The following is a 22,779-nucleotide window of genomic DNA, read 5'->3' on the forward strand; positions in this document are numbered from 1 at the left end:
GGAGCTGGGACCCATCAACCTTGTGCATCATTGTAGCTCTGAGATAACAGAGCCAATGCCATGTTTGTATTATCAGCGCAACGATGAACCAACCATTAGCTTTTCCTCCACTGTGGACCAGAGTCTCATTATCAGGATCCTCCCTCAGAAAGGCAATAAAACTAGAGTGAAAAGGTGAACAGAGGCGGAGGGCAAAGGCACCTGCCACTAAGCCTGAACTCTACATGCACATATACATGGAAAGAGAATAAAACAAATACAAACCAACAAGACAAAACAAGGAAGGGTGACTTGTGGTGATAAACTGTGTATGCTAATAAAATCTGCCTGAAGATCAGAGAACAGAACAAGCCACTAGATCAGACACAGAGGCCAGGCAGTGGTGGCACACACATTCAATCCTAGCACTCAGGAGGCAGAGATCCATCTGGATCTCTGCGAGTTCAAAGCCATCTTGGACTACATGAGATTGACTTAGTCTGGGAGAGAAAACAGAGCCAGGCAGTGGTGGCACACACCTTTGATCCCAGCACTTGAGATCTCATTCATGCCTTTGCTTGGGAAGCACACCAGCCTTTAACCCCAGGAAGTAATATGGCAGGGCAGAGAAAGGTATATATGGAGTGAGGAGACAGGAACTGAAGGCTTTTGGGTAGAAGCGTCCCTCTCAGCTAGAGGCTTTTTCAGCTGAAGCCCTCTCCGCTGGAGCTCTCTCAGGCTGAGGAGCTGATGAGGGAAGAGGTGGTGGTTGTGGCTTACTCTGCTTCTTTGATCTTTCAGCTGTCACCCCAATACCAGGCTCCGGGTTTTTATTATAAGACCTTTTGACATTTGTGTTCCAGTGACTAGCCTGGGAGGGGCCTTCAGACAGCCTGTAGGAGAGGGCAGGACCCGTGCAGAGAAAACACCACCGTAGTCTCAGATACCTCCATGAGCTTTCAGTTGCTGTGTGTTCTGTTATTTTTTCCTTTTTTTCATTCTGGAGCATGCTAAGCACATGCCCTAGTATTGGCTGCACCCCCAGCTCCAGGATTATAAATGTTCCTTATTTTCACAGTGCTAAGGATAGAACCTGAGAGCCTGAAACATCTGTAATCAAGTTACATCTCTAGTCTCCTTTGTAGGGTTCCTTTGTTTTGCTCTTCAGATATTTTCCCATTAAAAATGTTTTTTAAATGTTTATTTTTAATATTTTTTAATTGTGTATGTGTGTTCATTGGGTGGGGTGTGTACATATGAGTGAAGGTGCCCTTGGAGACCAGAAATGTTACATTCAACTACAACTGAAATCACAGGCTTTGGAAGCCAGCCAGCTGTCACTGATGCTGTGAACTTAAATTGGGTCCTTTGTAAGAGTATGTACTCTTAACTGCTAAGCCATTTCTTCAGTCCCCTAAGAAGCATTTCTTATGAGTATATCTTAATTACTCATTATAATGGGTCTTGTTATGACATTTTTCTAAGTTATACATACATACATACATACATACATACACACATACATACACACACACACACACACACACACACACACACACACACACACACACACACACACACATATAATTTTTGAGACAGTTTTTTATGTAGCCCTGGTTGGCCTGGTACACATTTTGTAACCCAGTCTTGAACCTGCAACAATTCTTTTGCCTGAGCCTCTGTGTCCGGGGATTACAGCTGCTCAAGCCACAGCTTTTAAGGAGTCACTTTTCAGTGAGCATCCCTGACAGTGATCTTAGAGAAGTGACTCTCCATCAAATGGTGTCACATCTTGTTCCCTGCCCCCTTCCCTGCCTCCTGCCATGAATCAGGGAGCCTGGCTGCGGGCTCTTCCTGTGTACCTTCCACCCTACAAAAAGTATAAAAAGAAGCCACAAGGTCTCTCTCTGGTGTTGGGGCCTGAACACTCTGGAGCCCCAACCTTGATGTTGCCCATGGTTTTAATAACAAACTCCTTAGTCCCCAGGAATTTGTCATAGTGTCCTCTTGAACCACCTGTCCCATCCAAAAACCAACACTAACATGACTAGTCTAGCTTGCAGCAATATTAATATGTTGTTTTTGGAATACTTTTTCGTTTCCATGGCTGATATTATGACCCTAAGAATCCTTTCTACAGGTTCACAACGCATGTCATTGAAAATGCAACCGCTCTGTGCTGACTGGCATACAGGCAAAAACCAGAAATTCAGTCTTTTTTCTTTACAAGACAGGGTTTCTCTGTGTAGCCCTGGCTGTCCTCCAACACAGAGAGATCCACCCACCTCTACCTCCAGAGTTCTGGGATTAAAGGCATGTGCCACTACACCCTGCCAGGAATTGAATGTTTAATCTAAGCTCTATTCAGAAAATCGGCAATCTGGTAATTTGGTAATGAGTTGGCATCTTGTTTTTGTTTTTGTTTTTTCGAGACACGGTTTCTCTGTGTAGCTTTGCGCCTTTCCTGGAACTCTCTTTGTAGACCAGACTGGCCTCGAACTCACAGAGATCTGCCTGCCTCTGCCTCCCAGTGCTGGGATTAAAGGCGTGCGCCACCACCGCCCAGCCATGAGCTGGGCATCTTAAAGATCTGTCTTCTAGCTCATCTTTAGGCAGGCTATGTAGAGAGAAGAAATAAAAGCAGCCCGTCATTTCAAGGTTTAGTTTCTGGTCATACGGTTGATGATGGTGGAGCTCTGCTTCATATCGTCCTCTCCCTGTGAGGCAGGGGAGAGTTCACATACACCAAGGCTACCGGGTCTCACACTCCTCTGGAACTGCCCTTACAATGACATCTAAATTGAAGGTTGACTCAGAACAATTAGCAGTACGCATGTGCAGCGTCCTTCCCTCAGAATGCAGGACAAATGTGCTGCTATAGTACAGAATATGAAGGGCCCCATCAAAAATATGAGCAATTCAGTTACTGGTCAGTTCTGTGGCTCAAGACCATAGAAGCGTTTTTTTTTTTTTTTTCTCTCTCCCTCCCTACCTCGTTTCCTCCTTCTCTTCTCTCTTTTTTCAGTTTTCTTTCTTTTTTTCTTGTAATGTTAGAGAGATCCAACCCAAGGCTTGTGTTTAAAGCCTTTGTCACCAAGGTGCATCTCCCCACATCCCCCACCCCTCGCCCCCAGCACAGAAGCTTTGACTTCTAAAGTAAAAATTAAATGGCATGAGGCTCGAAGGTTTGGTTTGTGCCGACTACCTCACAGTGCACATGATGACCTCCATTTGCCAAAAAGCTACCTGGGCCATTTGTCAAAGATCTGATTGGCAGCTATCACTTTACCTGCCAGGCTCCATTGATCAGTGCCTTTCAAGGATGTGGCTGTGTGCTTTACACAAAAGGAACGGGCCAGCCTGCTACCTGCTCAGAGGGTCCTGTGCAGGGCAGCAATGCTGGAGACGTATGGACACGTGGTCTTTTCCAGTGCTGTCCACTTCCAAACCAGCTGATTGCTTAGCTGTAGCAAGGGAAAGAGGTGGGTTCTCCCAGACAAAGGGAGCCCTAAGTAGGAGAGGCTGGAGAGCAGGCCTCCGGGATACACCTCAAAACTAACAAGACACCATCAGTTAGCTGAAATGATAGCATGCACAATGAACTCAAAGGTCCCTCCAAGTCAGTGCTGGGACGACAGGAAAAAGCTCAGTTCTTGACCTTTAAAGGTCAGTTTGCCGAGGAAGGAATTGATTTAAGAGACATGTTAAATGTTCTTCTTCTTACTACACTTTAATGAATATTTTCATTTTTATCATATTAAAAATACCAAAAGATGGAAATGCTTTTATATTTTCATATATTCATCTAGTTTTGTTTATATTTGTTTTGTCATTATTGGGAAAATCCTTGTTTATTTTTTTCAATTTTTGTTTGTTTGTTTCTCATTCTCTAGCCCATGCTGGCTTTGAACTCATAATGTAGCATAACTTCCCAAGTGCCTAGATTACAGGTGTGAGTCACCACACTTGATTACAGGTGTGGGCCACCACACTTGGCTTCTTTCTTTCTCCACATGTTCCCCATTGTTACACTTCCTTAATATTTTTACTGTTTTATTGTATAGTCAATGAACTTACTACAGAAAAGTCCCCAAATCTGGAGAAAGAAAATGGACAGACAAATACAAAAGGCATCTAGTATCACACACAGACAGGCACGGCCAGAGGAACTCTCCATGACATGGACTAGACAAGATGTCAAAAATACAAAGAAACAATATTAATGGAAAGTGCCAACCCATCTACAGAGACACAGAGCATCATCTCTCTCATCATCAACCCAAAAAGCAGGAAAGAGTAGAGTTGAAAACTCCAATAGCCGAATGTCAGTGACTGATGACCAAGATTACTGTATCCAGCAGCTATCATTTACATTTGACTGAGAAATGAAGGCATCTCAAGAAAAGCACAGTCTAAGTTCATGGCCAACAGGCCAACACCGCAGAAGACACTTAGAGAATGATGTACATACTATCCACAGAGGAGGAAAAGGTATTCTCAACACAAGAGCAGAAGAAATAATAAAATCTGGAAGGCATGAAAGACAAAGCTGGGTCGACACAGTGAACCAGCAAACTCCTAACAGGGACAGGGAAAAGAAAAGGATGAACACGATCCACCCAACCAGAAAAACAACCATACAATGACGAGAAGTAGTACAGCTCTCAGTAACAACCTCAAGTGGAAATGGCTTGACTCATCAATTAAGAGATCCAGACTGAGAGGCGAAACTCAGCCAAGACCAGTCTGGGTTATCAAAAAGTTGCTTCTCTGAAAAGATAAGCAAGACTGACCAACTCCTAGGCAGGCCGACCCAAACTAGAGTTTGTAGAGTGCTTAAGCAAAGTCATGTTTCCCCAGTGTCAGCTAAAACTGGGCATCCCTTCATGACAAAGCCCTTGAGAAAGCAGAGACAGGACTGTACCTCAACACAGTAAGACTAAGTATGACATTGCACTAACTGGGGAATTTCCTCTAAAATTAGAAAGGAGACAAGGGTAGACAATGCCCACTCTTTTCAACAGAGTGCTAGAAGTTTACTGGACTAGTAAGGCTAGAGAAAAGTGAAAGAAACACACAGGGGACAGAAAAAGTCAACTTATCCCTGTTTCCACATGATGTGATCTTTCCTCAAAAGATCCTGAAGACTCCACCAGAATCTTTGCATTGCTGTTTTTTTGTTGAATTTGTTTGGTTTGCTTTAGATTTTTGTTGTTTATTTTTGTAGCTTTGGCTAGCCCAGAACTTGCTATGTAGACCAGGCTGGACTTGAACTCAGAGATCTAGCTGTCTACCTCTATCGCCCAAGTCCTAGGATTGAAGGCATGCACCACCACACCTGACCGGCCTGGTTTAGTGTTGAACTAGGGTCTCATTGTTGTACTGGTACTGGCTGGCCCAGAACTCACTGGTGGAAGCTCAGGCCTCAAACTCATGGTGATCCTCCTGTCGTAGCCTTCAGAGTCTTGGGACTGAAAGTGTGTGCTCCCATGCCTGGCTCCTACCAGAAAATCCTTAGACTTGGTAAACACTTTCAGAAAAGTGGAAGGGAATAAAACCAACAAACAAAGGTAGGCATCCTTTCTACAAACCAACAACAAACTTGTCAAAAAGACCCAAGGGGAAAAAAATCATTTCCAATAGCTTTAAAAAAATCCAACTGGAAATAAACCTAATAAAAGGAGAGGAAATACCTGGGTGATGGAAACTTAAAACACAACTGGGAGAAGAAACTGGAAGGCAAAGCCTCCCATGGGAATGTACTGACAGGATAGTATAAAAAAAAAATAGCTGCATTATTGAAAATGATCCACAGATTCAAAGCAATCCCCATCAAAATCCCGAAGTTATTTTTCAAAGAAGTAGAAAAAGAAAAGTCCTAAAATTCATGTGGGAGCACAAAAGACCCCCAATAGCCAGAGCAATCCTTAGCAGAAAGAACAATGCTCATCTCAGGTTATACTGCACATCATAGTAACCAAACTCTATGGTACTGCCGTAAAAACATTCATATAGATGGATGCAATAGAAGAGAGGATCGAGAGCCCACCTGCCTACAGAGACCTAATTTCTGACAGAAGTTTACAAATCACACTGTGGAGGAAAGGCTGCCTCTCTAATAAATGGTAGTGGGGAGTTTTACCAGCTACATTTCTTCATTTTTGGAAGTCCCAGTGCTGACCCATCAAGAACTGTCTTCCTATTGGTCACCTGCCATCGGTCCCAGAACTGACCGCATCCTACTCTTCTCTTACTGGCTGTTCTCCACCCTTGTCATCATTTCTACAAAGACTAATTCTACTTAGGAACTACGCTTTATTCATATGTCTCGCTAGAATCCAGATCACTCTAAAACACTCACAGATAAAGCCCGGGATTCTAGAAAAGCCTTCTGACACCATTAGCATGACCAGACTAAATGACATCCACAACGCACTTCTGTAATGGGAAGCAGATGTTCTGGATGTATCTCCTTAGCACACAGTGTTAAACCTATGTATCTAAAAAGTACTTCCTGAATAAAGATGGAGTCAAAGGTGATGAAAAATTCTGCAATACGCTCATACTCAGAATGACTTTCTCCCTTAAAACACCACACTTGGTTTGCTGCTATTAATGTATTGTTATTTATAGTCCAGGATCCATAGAAGGCTGAGGTCTACCCACTGCACCCTCTAATGAATCATTCCGAATCCCGGCAGTAACTATTTTACTTATCTGAATGTTTTATAACCCGGCCTTGTGAAATAGGATCCCGGCAGGAAATACCACAGTAGGAATTAAGAGGCCTGCTCAAGAGCCTTGTTTTAATTAGGTTTCTAATTTTTTTTTAAAGATCTATTTAGTTATTATGTATACAGTATTCTGCCTGCATGTGTCCTTGCAGGCCAGAAGGCGGCACCAGATCTCAATAGAGGTGGCTGTGAGTCACCATGTGGTCGCTGGGAATTGAACTCAGGACCTCAGGGAGAACAGTCAGTGCTCTTAACTGCTGAGCCACCTCTCCAGTCCCAGGCTTCTATTCTTGTAATAAAGATCATAACCAAAAGCAACTTGAAGAGGACAGAGTTTATTTCCTTTCACAGATTATAGTTCATCATGAAAGGAAGTCAGGGCATGGCCTCCATACAGAGATTCTCAATCTGCGGGTCGCGACCCCAGAGCCAATTGATTCTTCCACAGAGGGGTCGCCTAAGACCATTGGAAAACAGATATTTACTAGTCATAACAGTTGCAAAATTACAGTTATGAAGCGGCACCGAAAATAATTGTATGGTTGGTGGTCACCACCATGACATGAGGCCGCAGCATTAGGCAGGTTGAGAGCCACTGCCGAGACAGAGGCCCCGGAGGAACGGTTTACCGGCTTGCTTTCAGCTCTGCTCACCTGGGTGCCTGGCACCTACAGCGGGCTCAGCAGGTAGCAATCAAGAAAATGCTGGGCAGACACACCCCAGAGGCCAATCTGACGGAGACAGTTACTCAACCGAGGTTCAGTCTTCCCAGGTGCATCAACTTGCAACCAGGAATATGGCTATAACAAGAGAAGTACCTTCTAGTAGGCCAGAAGCACGAATTCAGCGCAAGGACAAACCTACACGGGCATATTTCCTGCCCTGTCTCTTTTTCTTTTAAATAAACTGTAACACTGCCACAGGCAAGGCCCAGACAGATTAAGAATTTCTCTATCCCCAGTCTTGGCTAAAACTGCAAATTAACCTACCCACCCCCTCCCCTTTAAAATTTATTATTTAGTTAGTTAGCTAGTCGTGCTAGGACCCAGTCAGGTCTGGCTAAATTTCAACTCCAGACCTCAATGAGCCCATTTCTTCTACTACGGTGCTTCCTGCATTCTCCGCAGGATTCACCGAACTATCGTACTTTTGCCTAAGTTTCCTTGGAAATCCAACTTCCAGAGAGTCAAGAAACGGGGGGATCTGCTGCGGCTCTCCGGGAGGTCTGCTCGCGCAGACAAGGTTGACCTCCCGGGCCCACCCGGCCTAAGTGCATCAGCGAAGGTCACGGCCACCCAGCCAGGACTTCCCGGGCCCTAGGAGCGATCCGACGGCCTCCTGGGGCACCCACGCACCTGCTTGGGGGTCCCGGCTGCACGTCCCGGGCGCCGGACGGTCCGCTGCTGGGTGCCCCGAAGCCAGCGTTCCTGCCGCGGCGCTTCCGCTCCGGAGGGGCGCAGCGGGGCGTGGCGGGGCGGTACCGTGCCTGCGCCTCCTGAACCCCGAGCCTGAGCTGCTGTCAGCGGGGTGTCTCGCGACTGTCCCTATCACTTCCGCCTGCCGGAGAGAAGGCGTGTCCCCTGGCCAGCCGAACTCTGCTTCCAAGATCAGCCAAGCCGTCGGGACTTTCAGTTTCGCGTCTTTGAGACTGTAACTGGCCAGTGGGGGTAAATCCAAAATTTGAATCTGGGAGACGTAACGTATGGCGATTTTGACAGAGAAATAATTGTGGATGGGTGCTAGGTAGAGTGCCGGAATCCCAGGACAGGTAAGAAACAAGTTTCCTAAAGGTTTGGAATCAAACAGGAAAATTTAAGGCTGAAGAGGCAGCTCTTTGGTAGAGGCCCCTGGGTTCGATTTTCAGCATCCTCAGAGGAAGAAAATGAGAACTTCCTGAGTTTGAAGCACATAATAGCATCCACCACTAATCCGAGACACTCAAACGGTGAGCTAGAGCTATACAGCTCAGTTGGTTGATAGTCTCGCATGTGTGGGCCCTGTGTGCTAGGATCAGATATGGACTGAATAGGCACTAATAATTTGATTCCTCAGAATAAGATGAACGAAATGAGAATAAAAGGTCTAGAATTGAGAAGTGAGTGTAAAAGGTATGCAGCTGAATCCTAGCGCCATGATTTATGGCTGGGGAGTTGTAGACAAGGTACTTTACCTGGGTGTGGGGTTCAAATTTCATCATACAACCAACCCACTTTATGAGGTTGTATCAGAATCACTTTATGCTTGACGTGACTGCTCGCTCTTGTAATCCTAGCACTGGGGAGGCAGAGGCTGGAAGAACTCAAGTAGAGCTGGCCAAATAGTTCCAGGCTGGGCAGGGCTGCAAGGGAGACACTGTCTTTTTTTTTTTTCCTTTCTTTTTTTCTTTTCTTTTCTTTTTTTTTTTTTTTTGATAAGGTCTTACTGTGTAGCCCTGGCTGGCCTGGAACTTACTATGTAGACCAGGCTGGCCTCAACCTCACGATAATCCATCTGCCTCTGCCTCTGGAATCACCACACCAGACAGAGACACCCTATCTTTAAAAGTGAACTCAACTTATGATTTGATAGACAAATGGAAATGTGTAACACGATCATTACAAAGCACACTGTGTAAAAAGGAAAAATTTGTGACATTACAGGCACTGTGTAAAAAGGTATAATTTGTGATAAAACCCTGTAGGTGTGGAAAAATGGAGATACATAATGAGCATAGTTTTTGTATGTTTTCACATGAGTTGATCATATTTTTATAGGAAAAGACCAAGGCACCAGAAGTAACCTATGTTCAACAATTCTAGGTAAATTTAACATAATTAAAATCACAGAGTTATTGCCAGTGGCCCTAAGGAGCCCATCATGGCGATACCCACCAGACGGCTGGCCTTGGATACTGTAGGAGAGAAAGTGCTGTTGTACGAGACCTTTATCAGTGATGTACTGCAGCGAGACTTGCATAAGGTGCTGGATCACAGAGACCAGGTGTATGAGCAGCTGTCCTTATACCTTCGACTGAGAAATGTTATTGAGCGTCTCCAGGAAACTAAGCGCTCGGAGTTACATATGCAGGTGGATTTGGGCTGGAACTTCTTCGTTGACACAGTGGTCCCAGACATTTCATGCATCTATGTGGCCCTGGGATATGGTTTTTTCCTGGAGTTGACGCTGGCTTAAGCTCTCAAGTTCATTGACCGGAAGAGTTCTCTCCTCACAGAGCTCAGTGACAACCTCACCAAGGACTCTGGGAATATCAAGGCTCATATCCACATGATGCTAGAGGGACTTAGAGAACTACAAGGCCTACAGAATTTCCCAGAGCCATCTCCCCATTGACTGCGCCTTCCCATCTAATATTAAAGAGCCGAATGCCTTGGGGAAAAAAAATCATAGAAAATACCATCCCTGAACCATAATGAACTGAAACTGAAAACCTGGAACAGGGAAAATTGACAGCAGAAAATATATGGCAATTAATGTTTTCACTTACAGTGGAAGAAGTCACAAAGGACATTAGGAACTGTTCTGAGATGAATAATAAAAGAAAAACAACACACCAACATTGGTGGGATATAGTTATTGCTGTTGTGTTTTTGCTCTTTATGGGGGTCTGCCACCCAGCTCCCAAATAAATCACACACACACAGAGGCTTATTCTTAATTATAAGTGCCCGGCCTTAGCTTGGCTTGTTTCTTGCCAGCTTTTCTTAACTTAAATTAGCCCATCTACCTTTTGCCTCTGGGCTTTTCTTTTTCTATTCCTGTATACCTTTCTTGGTTTCTTACTCCATGACTTGCTGTGTAATTGGGTAGCTGACCCCTGGAGTCCTCCTCCTTCTCTGGCTACTTCTTCTCTCCTCCCAGATTTCTCCTCTATATTCTCTCTGCTTGCCAGCCCTGCCTATCCTTTCTCCTGCCTTGTCATTGGCTGTTTAGCACTTTATTAGAAAGCATCAGGTGTTTTAGACAGGCAAAGTTACACAGCTTCACAGAGTTAAACAAATGCAACATAAACAAAAGTAACACACCTTAAAATAATATTCCCCAACACTTTTGTGCTGCACCACAGCACAGAGTAAGGCAGAACTCTCCTTTTTTTGTGTACTTGAACATTCTAGAATTGGTAGACCTGATAAACCTTTGCTATAAAGACTTATTCATTTTAATTGATCTTTTGCTGCAAACTCAAGGCACCAGTAATAGTTAAGTCTATAGGAAAATATAGTTTTATAAAGTCTGTTAGCATCCAACATTGTTGTTAGGAGCTGTGTGTGTTCACATATGTATGTGTGTGCTTGGTAATTGTGGATGTCTGTGTGGAGGCTAGAGGACAAGCTTGTGCTGGGGGATGTCTTTCTGTACACTGTGAATATATGTTGTTCCCATTGGTTAATAAATAAACTGCTTTGGCCTATGGCAAGGCAGCTTAGAGGCAGGCAGGAAAGGAGAGAGACAGGAAGAAGAAAGGCAGAGGCAAGAGAGACGCCAGCCTGCTGCCCAAGGAACAAGATGCCAGCAGACCGGTAACCCATGGCCATGTGGCAACTTATAGATTAATAGAAATGGGTTAAGATACAAGAGCTAGCTAGCAAGAGGCCTGCCATAGACCATACAGTTTGTAAATAGTATTAAGTCTCTGAGTGATTATTTTATAAGCAGCTGTGGGACAGTGGGACTGGGCAGGACTGGAGAAACCTTCAGACTACAAGCTTGGGTGTTGTTCCTCAGATGTCATCCACAGGGACTGGAACTCATTTAAGCATGTTAGATTTGCTAGCCAGTGAACACTAGGGATCTACCAGTCTCTGCCTTTCAGCACTGGGATTACAAACACATACCACTATGCCTGACTTTAAATATATATATTTATGGTGTGTGTGTGTGTGTGTGTGTGTGTGTGTGTGTGTGTGTGTGTGTGTGTACATGTGCATTCATATGGGTTCTCTTCTTTGACATGGGTTTGGGGATGGAACTCAGGTCATTAGGCTTGTAGGGCAAATGCTTTACCCACTGAGCCATTTTGCCAGCGTCCAGCTTTTTTCTTTCCAAAATGCTGGTATTGTGGGTTGAATTCTGGTCTTTATGCTTACAAGGCAAGCTCGGACTGAGCTATCTGCCCATTCCTAGAAACCTCTTTACGGGGCTGGGGATATGGTTGAGTAGGTTGTAGTGCTTGTCTTCAGTCCCTAGCACTGTATAAAAACAGGCTTGGTGGTATATGTCTGTAATCCCTGTAATCCAGAGGCAGAGACAGGAGGAGCAGAAACTGAAGGTTATCCTCAGCTGATTAATGAGTTCAAGGTCAGCCTGGGCTATATGAAACCCTGTCTGAAAAAAAGCAAACAGAAAAAGATTTTTACTGTACTAGTTACTTGTCTTATGGCTGTGACATCATTTGACCCAAGGAGTGTCAGGAAGGAAAGATGTGCTTTGACTCACAATCCTAGGGATACAGTCTGTCACGGCAGCGATGGCTGACTGCAGGAGCAGCAGGTGGCTGATCACATCTTGTCCACAGTCAGGAAAGAAAGAGTAATGTCTGTTTTCCCTTTAATTCAGCCCAGGTCCTCAGCCTGTGGAACACTCCCACCCACGTTAGAATGGGTATTGCCACCTCAGTGAACCTAATGTAGATTCACACATACATGCCCAGAGGTTTGTTTCCATGGTGATTTCTGAATCTGGCCCAAGTGACAACACTAACCATCATGTTCTAATGGAACTTTTTAGAAATCTGAGGTTGATTCTTGTTCTCCCTACAAGTGGAGTTGCTGTGGGTTTTCTTGCGTTTACCTGGGGGCCAGGTACTTTGTCCCTCAGAGTGTTTCCTCTTCATGCTAGAATTGCCCTTTCAAGCCTGGATCTGTCATCTCTCAGCAGTTCTACCACTAGTCTAGAGAAAAAAGGGCCTCTGAACATCTCTTCATACCTGTCTTTCATAATTATACTAAAAAGAGTTGTTGAAGCCAGGCACTGTTCGAACAGGTTTCACAAAGCTGTGTGTGGGAGATTCTGATTGCTTGTGAGAAAACTCCAGAAGAACAGGGCTCAGCCCTCCAAGCACAAAATTGTTCTTGGAACATGCTTTCACGCCCCTCACCGGAGTGTATAGTGGGAGTGGGTTTCCTGAAGATTATCTTACTGCTCAGATGATGTTCCTAATCTCGGGTTGTCCTTGGGATTGTATACAGCCTAACTCATGTGAACATGTACTCATGACTGCATACAGCTTAAACTCATGAGAATTTTGTTCATATGACCTTGCTTAACTCTCAGAATATAAATTGTCTGATGCCCTCAATAAAGTTGGTTATTGCATGAAACGTTAGTTTGCCTCCTTTTTAGGCTCCACTCTCCCAGGTTCACACCGCCAATTAGAATAGTAACAAGGCACGATGGTACAGTCCTGTAAACCCAGCACTTGGGAATCATGGGGACTGTAGGATCAGGCATTCAAGGCTAGTGTTGCTGAAATGGTATGTTCAAAGCTATTCTGGACTATACAAGATCTTGTCTCCCAAAAGAAAAATAAAGTAAATATGAAATCTAACAAAGGCCAGGCGGTGGTGGCGCATGCCTTTAATCCCAGCACTCGGGAGGCAGAGCCAGGCAGATCTCTGTGAGTTTGAGGCCAGCCTGGGCTACCAAGTGAGTTCCAGGAAAGGCGCAAAGCTACACGGAGAAACCCTGTCTCAAAAAACAAAAAAAAACAAAAACAAACAAACAAACAAACAAAAATCTAACAAAGGCTATTGGGTTCCAGCCCTTGAGACTTTTCCCAGGGTCCGTGAAAGAATCTACAACCAGCTGATAACCTAATCTTAGATGATATCAAATGAATCTACATACACGAAACTCTTTAGTCCATTCACTGTATTCTTCTGAGTCAGTTCTCTGCCTACAGGCTTCTTTTCTGCTCTCATGCCTACTTCCTTTCTTGTCTGATTCTCTCTATATTTTTCTGCTGTTCCCTCTACGCGCTATCTTAGTTCCTTCATCTAGTTCTGCCCCATCTTGATTCTCATCCATCTAGTTCTTCCCCATCTTAGTTCCGCTTCTTCCTTAGTTCCTCTCTTTATTCTTCTAAGTTCTCGCTCCCATTCTTCCCCATCTAGTTCTTCCCCATCTAGTTCTTCCCCATCTAGTCCTCTTCCATCTAGTCCTCTTCCGTCTAGTCCTCTTCCATCTAGTCCTCTTCCGTCTAGTCCTCTTCCGTCTAGTCCTCTTCCGTCTAGTCCTCTTCCGTCTAGTCCTCTTCCGTCTAGTCCTCTTCCGTCTAGTCCTCTTCCGTCTAGTCCTCTTCCGTCTAGTCCTCTTCCGTCTAGTCCTCTTCCGTCTAGTCCTCTTCCGTCTAGTCCTCTTCCGTCTAGTCCTCTTCCGTCTAGTCCTCTTCCGTCTAGTCCTCTTCCGTCTAGCTCTTCCTCCTCTAGTCTTTCTCCGTCTTCCGTCTCGTTCTCCTAGTTCTCAATCTAGTCCTCCTCAAGTCTCGTGAGGTTTACAATTATATACCCATGTAATAGCAATGCTCTTGCTAAGGCAAGACTTGAATTCCTTCTGGGTCAAAGGGAGGGGCAATAAGGTCCCCACAAAGAGCAGTAATTGTCAGCTATCATTTATAACCCAAAAGGGAAGTGACTAATGGGAAATAGAATCAACTGAGGGTCAAATTTGGTTAATATCTAAGCAAAGGGGATTTTATGAACTCAAACTATATTCTTAGAAGTGGTTTGATAAGGTGTTAGGCGTCTATCAGTGATGAGTGAAAATAAAACTGCCTTATTTTCCTTTGGCCGCTTATCTGTCCAAGCTGCCGCCATTTTCTGGCAGGGCAGGGTAGTGCACTTGGTAGCTAGGCAACCTGAGTCACAGCTTGAGGTACCTGGTAAGTAAGAACCCTTCTGAGTTAATTGATCTAGAGCAGAGATAGCATTTGGAAGAAAGAAAGTTAAGCTTAATTAGCACATCTGCCAGGTCTCAAACAGATAGTCTGGATGCTTAAGTCTGTTCTTAGAAAGTCTGGGAGGCATCTCAGATAAGATACTTTCTTCTGGAGAAGGTCCTGACCAGATGTTGCTAATGACGATAATTATAGAAAGGCCTGTGTCTGTTGTTAGCACAGTTGGAGGAAGTTATACAAATACTTTAATTGTATAGGGGAAATTGTGCCCAATGAATGATTAAACACACTCTTCTTAGGAATGGAAAAGCTACAATAGCACACAAGAAATTCATAGCAGAAAATGGCTAATATTCCAAAGCCAATACCACCAAGACTCCTTAAGCCTTGGCTTTATCCTCTGGAAGGCCCTTGGCTTCTGCCAGGTATAGCTTTGTCATAGTCAGCTGAATTCCTAGTTCATATTTCTGCATCCCACAGCAAAAATCAAAACAGTTATGGAGGTAGGCCTGATCCCCAGTACCAAATAAACCAAGCCAGAGTAAGCCAGTAGTCCCAGCACATGGGAAGCAAGAAGATGAGAAACTCATGGTCACCTTCAGCTATGCAGCAAGTTCAAGGTGGCTGCATGAAACCCTCTATTCAAAATAAATAAATAAATAAATAAATAAATAAATAAATAAATAAATAAAGTTATTGACAGAAGAGGAGAAGGTGGAGAATTTGGTTGGCCATCAGGGGCATTAGTTAGACAAAAGAATAACTTTGTTTTGTGTTTGTGTGCTCGTGTGCTCATGAGGCTGTAAGCTACAGGTTGTCATCAGGCATCTTCCTCCATCACTGTCTACCTTATTTTTTAAATTAAGTCACTTTTATGTATGTGCATGCATGTACCATGGCACATGTGAAGAAGACAACTTTCCTGAGTCAGTTCATCTTCTGTCACGGATATGGGTTCCAGGGACTGAACTTCCACAGTCATCAGGCTCAGAGGCAGGCACCTTTACCTGCTGAGCCATCTCACTGGCCCTCTAGCTTACTTACTCAGTTTACTTATTGTTTATGGTTTATGTGTGTGTGCTGTGGAACATTCTTTGTACACTGTAAATATGTATTGCTCTCATTGTTAATAAAAAGTTGATTGGCTGATGGCCAGGCAGTATTTTTGGGGCAGAGAGAATGCTGGAAAGAAGGAGGACCAGAGCAGTTGCCAGCCAGACACAAAGAGGAAATAGGAGGTGCAAGATGAAAGAGAGGTAATGCCACATGGCAGGATGTAGATTAATATAAATGGGTTAATTTAAGTTGTAAGAGCTAGTTAGTAATAAACCTGAGCTATCAGCTGAGCATTTATAATTAAGTCTCTGAGTGGCTATTTAGAAGCAGCTGGCGGGACAGACTGTCCTGACAAAAGCTCCACCTACATATGAGTGTTTCACTATATGTATGTCTGTGCATTGCATACATGCCTGGTGCCCTTGCATGCCAGAGGAGGGGGTTGGATTTCCTGGAAATGGAGTTACGGATGGTTGTGAGCTGTCATATAGGAGCTGGGAATTGATCCTGGTCCTCTATAAGAGCAACAAGTGCTCTTAACTGCTAAGCCATCTGTCCAGCCTACTTCTATCTCATCTTTTGAGACAGGTTCACTCACTGTACTCTGGCCAGGCAGCATGTCTCTGGGACCCTCCTGTGTCCACCTTCCTAGCTTTTGTACTGTGGTTATGATCATGCACTGCTGTGCTCAGTGTTTTATGTGGATGTTGGGGATCTAGGCTCAGGTCCTCATGCTTCATATCAACTACTTTATTGTGACTGGGCCATCTTCTTAGCCTCAGGACAAATAAATTCTAATGTTCTCCAGCACAGTAATATACTTATATGTTGTGGAATATTATTTTAAGGTATGCTATTTTTGTTTATGTTACATGTGTTTAACTCTGTGAAGCTGTGTTACTGTGCCTGTCTAAAACATCTGGTGGTCTAATAAAGAACTGGACGGCCAGTAGTGAGGCAGGAGAAAGGATAGTTGGGGCTGGCAGGCAGAATAAATAGAACGAGAAATCTGGGAGGAGAGAAAGGAGAAAACAGATGGAGGAGAAAAAGAAGGAAAGTAGCCAGAGAAGGAGGAGGGCTCCAGGGGCCAGCCACCCAGCTACACAGCAAGCCATGGAGTAGGAGTAAGATTTACAGAAGTAAGAGAACGGGAAAAGCCCCAAGGCAAAAGATAGATGAGGCTAATTTAAAGTGAAGGAAATGCCAAGCTAAGGCCGGGCATTTATAATTAAGAATAAGCCTCCATGTATCATTATTTGGGAGTTGGGTGGTGGGCCCCCTAAAGAGCAAAAGAGCCAAAAACCAACTAACAACATCTTGGTATCCAACCTAAGACTCATATTTCCATGCAGGGCCTGAGAAAGCTGAACAGCAAAAAAGGAATATGGCTCCTTTAAGAGTTTCGGCCGGACAGTTTCTGCTGGTCATTGAACCCTCGAGCAGCTAGTACCTTAAGTAGGAACAAAAAAATAAAAATGCTTGCCATAATGCAAACATTGGCATTCTAGAGCTCCAGGAAGGTTGACTGCAGTTCTGGGTCAGATAAACTTCTGACCAACTGGCCTTGAGTTTCACGCTTGGTTTTCATGACCCAAGAAGCAGGCTGAGCCAGCTGAGAACGGCGCACGCAGGATCCAGGTGTACTTTATCAGTCTAAGGTTTGCTAGTATCGTCAAAAAAGACTAGAGACAAGCAGTAAAAGAGATCCAGACAGAAAAACCTCTAAACAGGCTACAGTGTGTTTAACAAGGTACTTAGGCTTAAGAAAAGGAAAAGGGTATAGTAATAGTAAAAAAATGAATAGTTTATAAAATAAAGTCTTTAAAGAGAGAGTAAAAGAAAAAAGCCGGGGCTGGAGAGATGACTCAGCGGTTAAGAGCATTGACTGCTCTTCCAGAGGGCTTGGGTTCAATTCCCAGCACCCACATGGCAGTTCACAGCTGTCTGTGACTCCACTTCTACAGGACCTGACACCCATGCACATAAGAGAAAAATAAATAATTTAGTCAGGTGGTGATGGCACATGCCTTTAATCTCAGCACTTGGGAGGCAGAGGCAGGCAGATCTCTGTGAGTTCGAGGCCAGCCTGGTCTACAGAGTGAGTTCCAGGACAGCCATGGCTACACAGAGAAATCCTGTCTCAAAAAATAAAAAAAAAAAGAAAAGAAAAGAAGAAAAAAGCCACATAAGATGGGAAATACACAGGTAGTCTGGATCCTGTACGTTATTATGCTGATCTTGAATTTTTTGATTGTTGAAAAGCAAAGGACAGCTGCAAAGAGACCTGGAATTGAAAGAGGGACTGTTGAAATAAATCAGCCTATATACTTTAGGAATGCCTTAACTTTTAAAAAGTCAAAAAATATATTTGTCAAATGGAAATCACAAATGCATTGGAGTTTTGTTCCCACAGGAGATGAGAGGCTGTAGATTCCTTCAGGGTTATTATGGATCAGGTTTGATCAGACAAGACCTCCAGAATCTTGACAGGTGATATCTATCAACAAAGGTTAATGCTCGTTTTCTCAGGACTTGGTCATTATCTTAAAGTTTTCTCTCTGGGACCCTAAAGATGCTTCATCCACAGGCAGCAAGAAGGAGTATGGAGCCGGGCGGTGGTGGCGCACGCCTTTAATCCCAGCACTCGGGAGGCAGAGCCAGGCGGATCTCTGTGAGTTCGAGGCCAGCCTGGTCTCCAAAGCGAGTACCAGGAAAGGCGCAAAGCTACACAGAGAAACCCTGTCTCGAAAAACCAAAAAAAAAAAAAAAAAAAAAAAAAAAAGAAGCAGTATGGAGAAAACTACGCCCACATTCCCAAGTGGGGTGTGGGAGGCTTTTGGTTATTTGGTGGGTTATGTTTGTTAAAACTTAGGGGAATGTAGGATAAAAAGACAACTATTAATTTCAGATATTTTGCATTGGCATAGATTTTGGAATTTTGATACAAATTTGAGGTTAATATTGTTGCACTGTATATATATTTCTACTCTTATTTAAAGGACTTTTATATATTGATACAAAATTAAGGTAATTTTTGCTAGTAACATACTGTATATATGTTTCTACTCTTGTTTAAAGGATTTTTGTATATTGATTTTTTTTTTTCTTTTTTCAAGATAGGGTTTCTATGTGTAGCTTTGGAGCCTGTCCTGGATCTTGCTCTGTAGATCAGGCTGGTCTCACAGAGATCCGCCTGGCTCTGCCTCCCGAGTGCTGGGATTAAAGGCATGCGCCACCACTGCCTGGCTATATATTGATACAATTTTAAGGTTATTTTTGTTACAACAATACTGTATGTATGTTTCTATTTTTGTTTGTGGTACTTTGCTTATACACTTCATTTGGAAATGTAGGGTGAAGTTCTAATTTTTGAAAGCTATAATTATAAACTATATAAGATAATCAGGCCGGGCGGTGGTGGCGCACGCCTTTAATCCCAGAACTCGGGAGGCAGAGCCAGGCGGATCTCTGTGAGTTCGAGGCCAGCCTGGGCTACCAAGTGAGTTCCAGGAAAGGCGCAAAGCTACACAGGGAAACCCTGTCTCGAAAAACCAAAAAAAAAAAAAAAAAAAAAGATAATCAGGAAACATAGGTTAGTCATTAGTAATTTATAACAGTCAAATATGTAGATATGTTAGGTATGCTTTCCAGATCATATAGAGATATATTTTAGATAGATATATGGTCTTCAACCCTTTCAAAGATCTACAGAATATGGCATTTAAAAATGTTTTGTTAACATAGGGTTTTTCCTGATGATGAGATACATCTGTTCCTGGCAGCACCAATTTACTTCAGAGATGATGGGCATTGAAGAAACTCCTTATGGAGTTTGCTTTCACTGTGGCAAGGTTGGCCACTAGGCAAAGAAACTGTTCTTGCATTTGACTGCTGACAATGTGCTGTGCAGACTGGACATGCAGGACACAGAGAAAAGTGACTGTTGAACTTTGCCAAAACAAGGCAGGACAGTCCTACAAAATTCCTGCTTCACAGAAGAGTCTGCCAGCTATTCTGCAGGACACACAGGAAAATGACTGATAAACTTTGCCAAAACAAGGCAGGACAGTCCAACATTCCTGCTTCACAGAAGAATCTGCCAGATATTCTGTAGGACACAGAAGAAAGTGACTGATGAACTTTGCCAATACAAGGCAGGATAGTCCAAATTTCCTTCTTCACTAAAAAGTTTGACAGATATTCTGGGCCCGTAGACTAAAGACGGATGCCCCAATGCTGCAGAGGAACTTTGGGTGACTGTCCAGGTAGCCAAATGTCTCTGTTGTTAAATAATATTACATCCTTCTGAGTCTTTGAAGGAGTTGAAGACTAAATAGTTACAGTTGCAGTTTTCTTTAGTTATGATAGAAAGTAAATTAGGTATAGAGTTTTGTATTCACTAAGATAGGATAGATAATGCATTATTTTCTCTGAATATGCTAACTACAAATGGACAGAATATTGTGAATGTAATCCTTACTTGATAATTATTATTGTATGTAGTTGTACTATGTTTAAGTTAAAACCCTTTCATTTTTATTTAGACAAAAAGAGGGAAATGTTGTGGAATGTTATTTTAAGGTGTGTTACTTTTGCTTATGTTACATTTGCGGTGTTACTGTGCCTGTCTAAAACACCTGATGGTCTAATAAAGAACTGAACAACCAATAGTGAGGCAGGAGAATGGATAGGTGGGGCTGGCAGGCAGAGGGAATATATAGAGGGAGAAATCTGGGAGGAGAGAAAGAAGCAAAGAGGAGGAGAAAAAGAAGGAAAGTAGCTAGAGAAGGAGGAGGACATCAGGGGCCAGCCACCCAGCTACACTGCAAGCCACGAAGTAAGAAACAAAGTAAGGTTACAGAAGTAAGAAAAAGGGAAAAGTGCCAAGGCAAAAGATAGAGGGGATTATTTAAGTTAAGGAAAGCTGGCAAGAAACAGCCAAACTAAGGCCAGGCATTCATAAGTAAGAATAAGCCTCCATGTGTGTTTACTTGGGAGCTGGGTGGCAGGCCCCCCAAAAGAGTAATAACCACCACCAACAATTACAGTTTAGCATAATTAGATATTTCAAAACACCTCAACAGTTTGTAGCTGTTCAAGGGATGACCTTGAAGTCCTCTTGCTCCTTTGACAAGTGCTGGGATGACAGGTGTATGCCTGTACCCTACTATTTTTTAAATGTAGGTTCCAGGTGATAACTTACATATTAGAATCTTTTTTTGGAGGTGGTGGTGTTTCAATACAGGGTTTTTCTGTGTAGCCCTAGCTGATATATTAGAAACTTAATATCTAGTTTAAACTTGAGTGTGAAGTCATGGATTGTGGCACATACCTGTGATCTAGCTCTTGGGAGGTGAAGGCAAGAGGATCACGAGACAGACAGAGAGACAGACACAGAGAGAGAGAGAGAAAGAAAGAGAGAGAGAGAGAGAGAGAGAGAGAGAGAGAGAGAGAGAGAGAGAGGATGAGTGTGACAAAATTTATCAGTCAACAAGTAATGTTGCAATGCGGCATAACATACTATAGAGAATGAGGAAGCATTAATTAATCAATCTTTAGCAATAAAAAATCGGGAGTCAAATACTGGGGTAAGAACCTGAAAGATGAGAGAACAGGGAGCAGTCACCAGTTGCTTCCTATCTCTACTGTTCCTCTGCTCAAAAAGGGCCGAGATCCTCTCTCAGCCCTGCCTTACCACTTCCTGTCTCCTCTCTGTCTACAGTCCTCCAAACCTCTAAGGTCAGCTAGAGGCTAGCTCCGCCCTCTGACTCCAAGCAAGCTTTATTTGTCAGAACACAATCAAAACATCACATAACAGAATAAAATGTAGGCAGAAAAAGTGGAAGACATTGTGATTACCCTTAAAGACACACATTTTAAGAAAATGATTTTTGGGCATCCTTTCAGGTTAAATGAAGACCATTTGAGCCCTTGTCCAGCATCTTAAATTAATTTATTGGCTGATTGACTGCAACTAGTAGATGGAACCCAGGGCCTCCAGCATATTAGACAAGGGCTCTGCTACCCACTGAGCTCAGTTCTCTGTTCAGCATCTTAAGTGTGTGATCTTGGAAGTCTTGTGTTGTTGGGGATTTTCTGGCTCGTTTTTGGGGGCCCACCACCCAGCTCCCAAATAAATCACACATGGAGAGACTTAATATTACTTACAACTGCCCAGTCTTATCTTGGCTTGTTTCTTGTCAGCTTTTCTTTTCTTTTTTTTCAGAGCTGAGGACCGAACCCAGGTCCTTGCACTTGCTAGGCAAGTGCTCTATCACTGAGCTAAATCCCCAACCCCAGCTTTTCTTAACTTAGGTTATCCCATCTACTTTTTGCCCCGGGGCTTTTCTTATTCTCTTACTTCTATAAATCTTTCTCTTACTCGTGGCTTGCTGTGTAGCTGGGGGGCTGGCCCCTGGAGTCCTTTTCCTTCTCTGGCTGCTACTTCTCTTGCTCCTCTCTCCTCCCAGATTTCTCCTTCTATTTATTCTCTCTGCCCGCCAGCCCCAACTATCCTTTCTCCTGCCTCTCTATTGGCCATTCAGTTCTTTATTAGACCATCAGGTGTTTTAGACCGACAAAGTATCACAGCTTCACAGAGTTAAACAAATACAACATAAACAAAAGTAACACACCTTAGAATAATATTCCCCACCATTCTTGGGCTTTGGTTTCCTTCTCTGTGATGTAACCTAACAAAACAGATCTCTGAAAACCTTTTCCTAAGTCTCCAGGTTTGAGGCCTCTATGCTAAATATTAATTATCTTTAAAAGTAGTGGTTTATTTGAGCCAGTTACAGTTATAAAGGGCAATTTTGTTCTTGATTTCTTTTTCAGATAATCTCATGTTCCATGCTGGCCTCTAACTCACTATATGTTGGAGGATGACCTTGAATTTTTGATTCACCTTCTCCACCTCAGAGACTGGCCACAAATTCTGCTTTATGCCGTGCTGGAGAAAGAACTCAAGGCCCAGCAGACACTAGGCAAGCATTTGATCAGCTCACCTACGTCTTTAGCCCTCCTGTGATTTCTTTAAAGATACTGCTTGGTTGGAAGGAGAAGGGAAGGCGAGATGGCTCAGTGGTTATGAGCACTTCCTGCTCTTGCCCAAGATGG

At 43.4% G+C, this 22,779-nt stretch overlaps 1 protein-coding gene and 1 pseudogene across 1 annotated transcript in view; one reads left to right on the top strand and one right to left on the bottom strand.

The window, feature by feature from the left end:
• Parp4 (poly(ADP-ribose) polymerase family member 4) overlaps positions 1–8,224 on the bottom strand; it is a 95,708-nt gene extending 87,484 nt beyond the window's left edge. Inside the window, 1 exon segment of the mRNA XM_052733125.1 lies at positions 8,069–8,224. The gene's annotated coding sequence lies outside the window, so the exon portion shown is untranslated.
• Positions 8,225–8,374: 150 nt separating this feature from the next.
• LOC128107351 (protein UXT-like) lies at positions 8,375–12,989 on the top strand (annotated as a pseudogene).
• Positions 12,990–22,779: the final 9,790 nt, after the last annotated feature.

The sequence above is a fragment of the Peromyscus californicus genome, unplaced genomic scaffold (assembly GCF_007827085.1).
Source record: "Peromyscus californicus insignis strain IS unplaced genomic scaffold, ASM782708v3 Scaffold_12__1_contigs__length_115047231, whole genome shotgun sequence".
In the NCBI taxonomy this organism is placed as follows: Eukaryota; Metazoa; Chordata; class Mammalia; order Rodentia; family Cricetidae; genus Peromyscus; species Peromyscus californicus.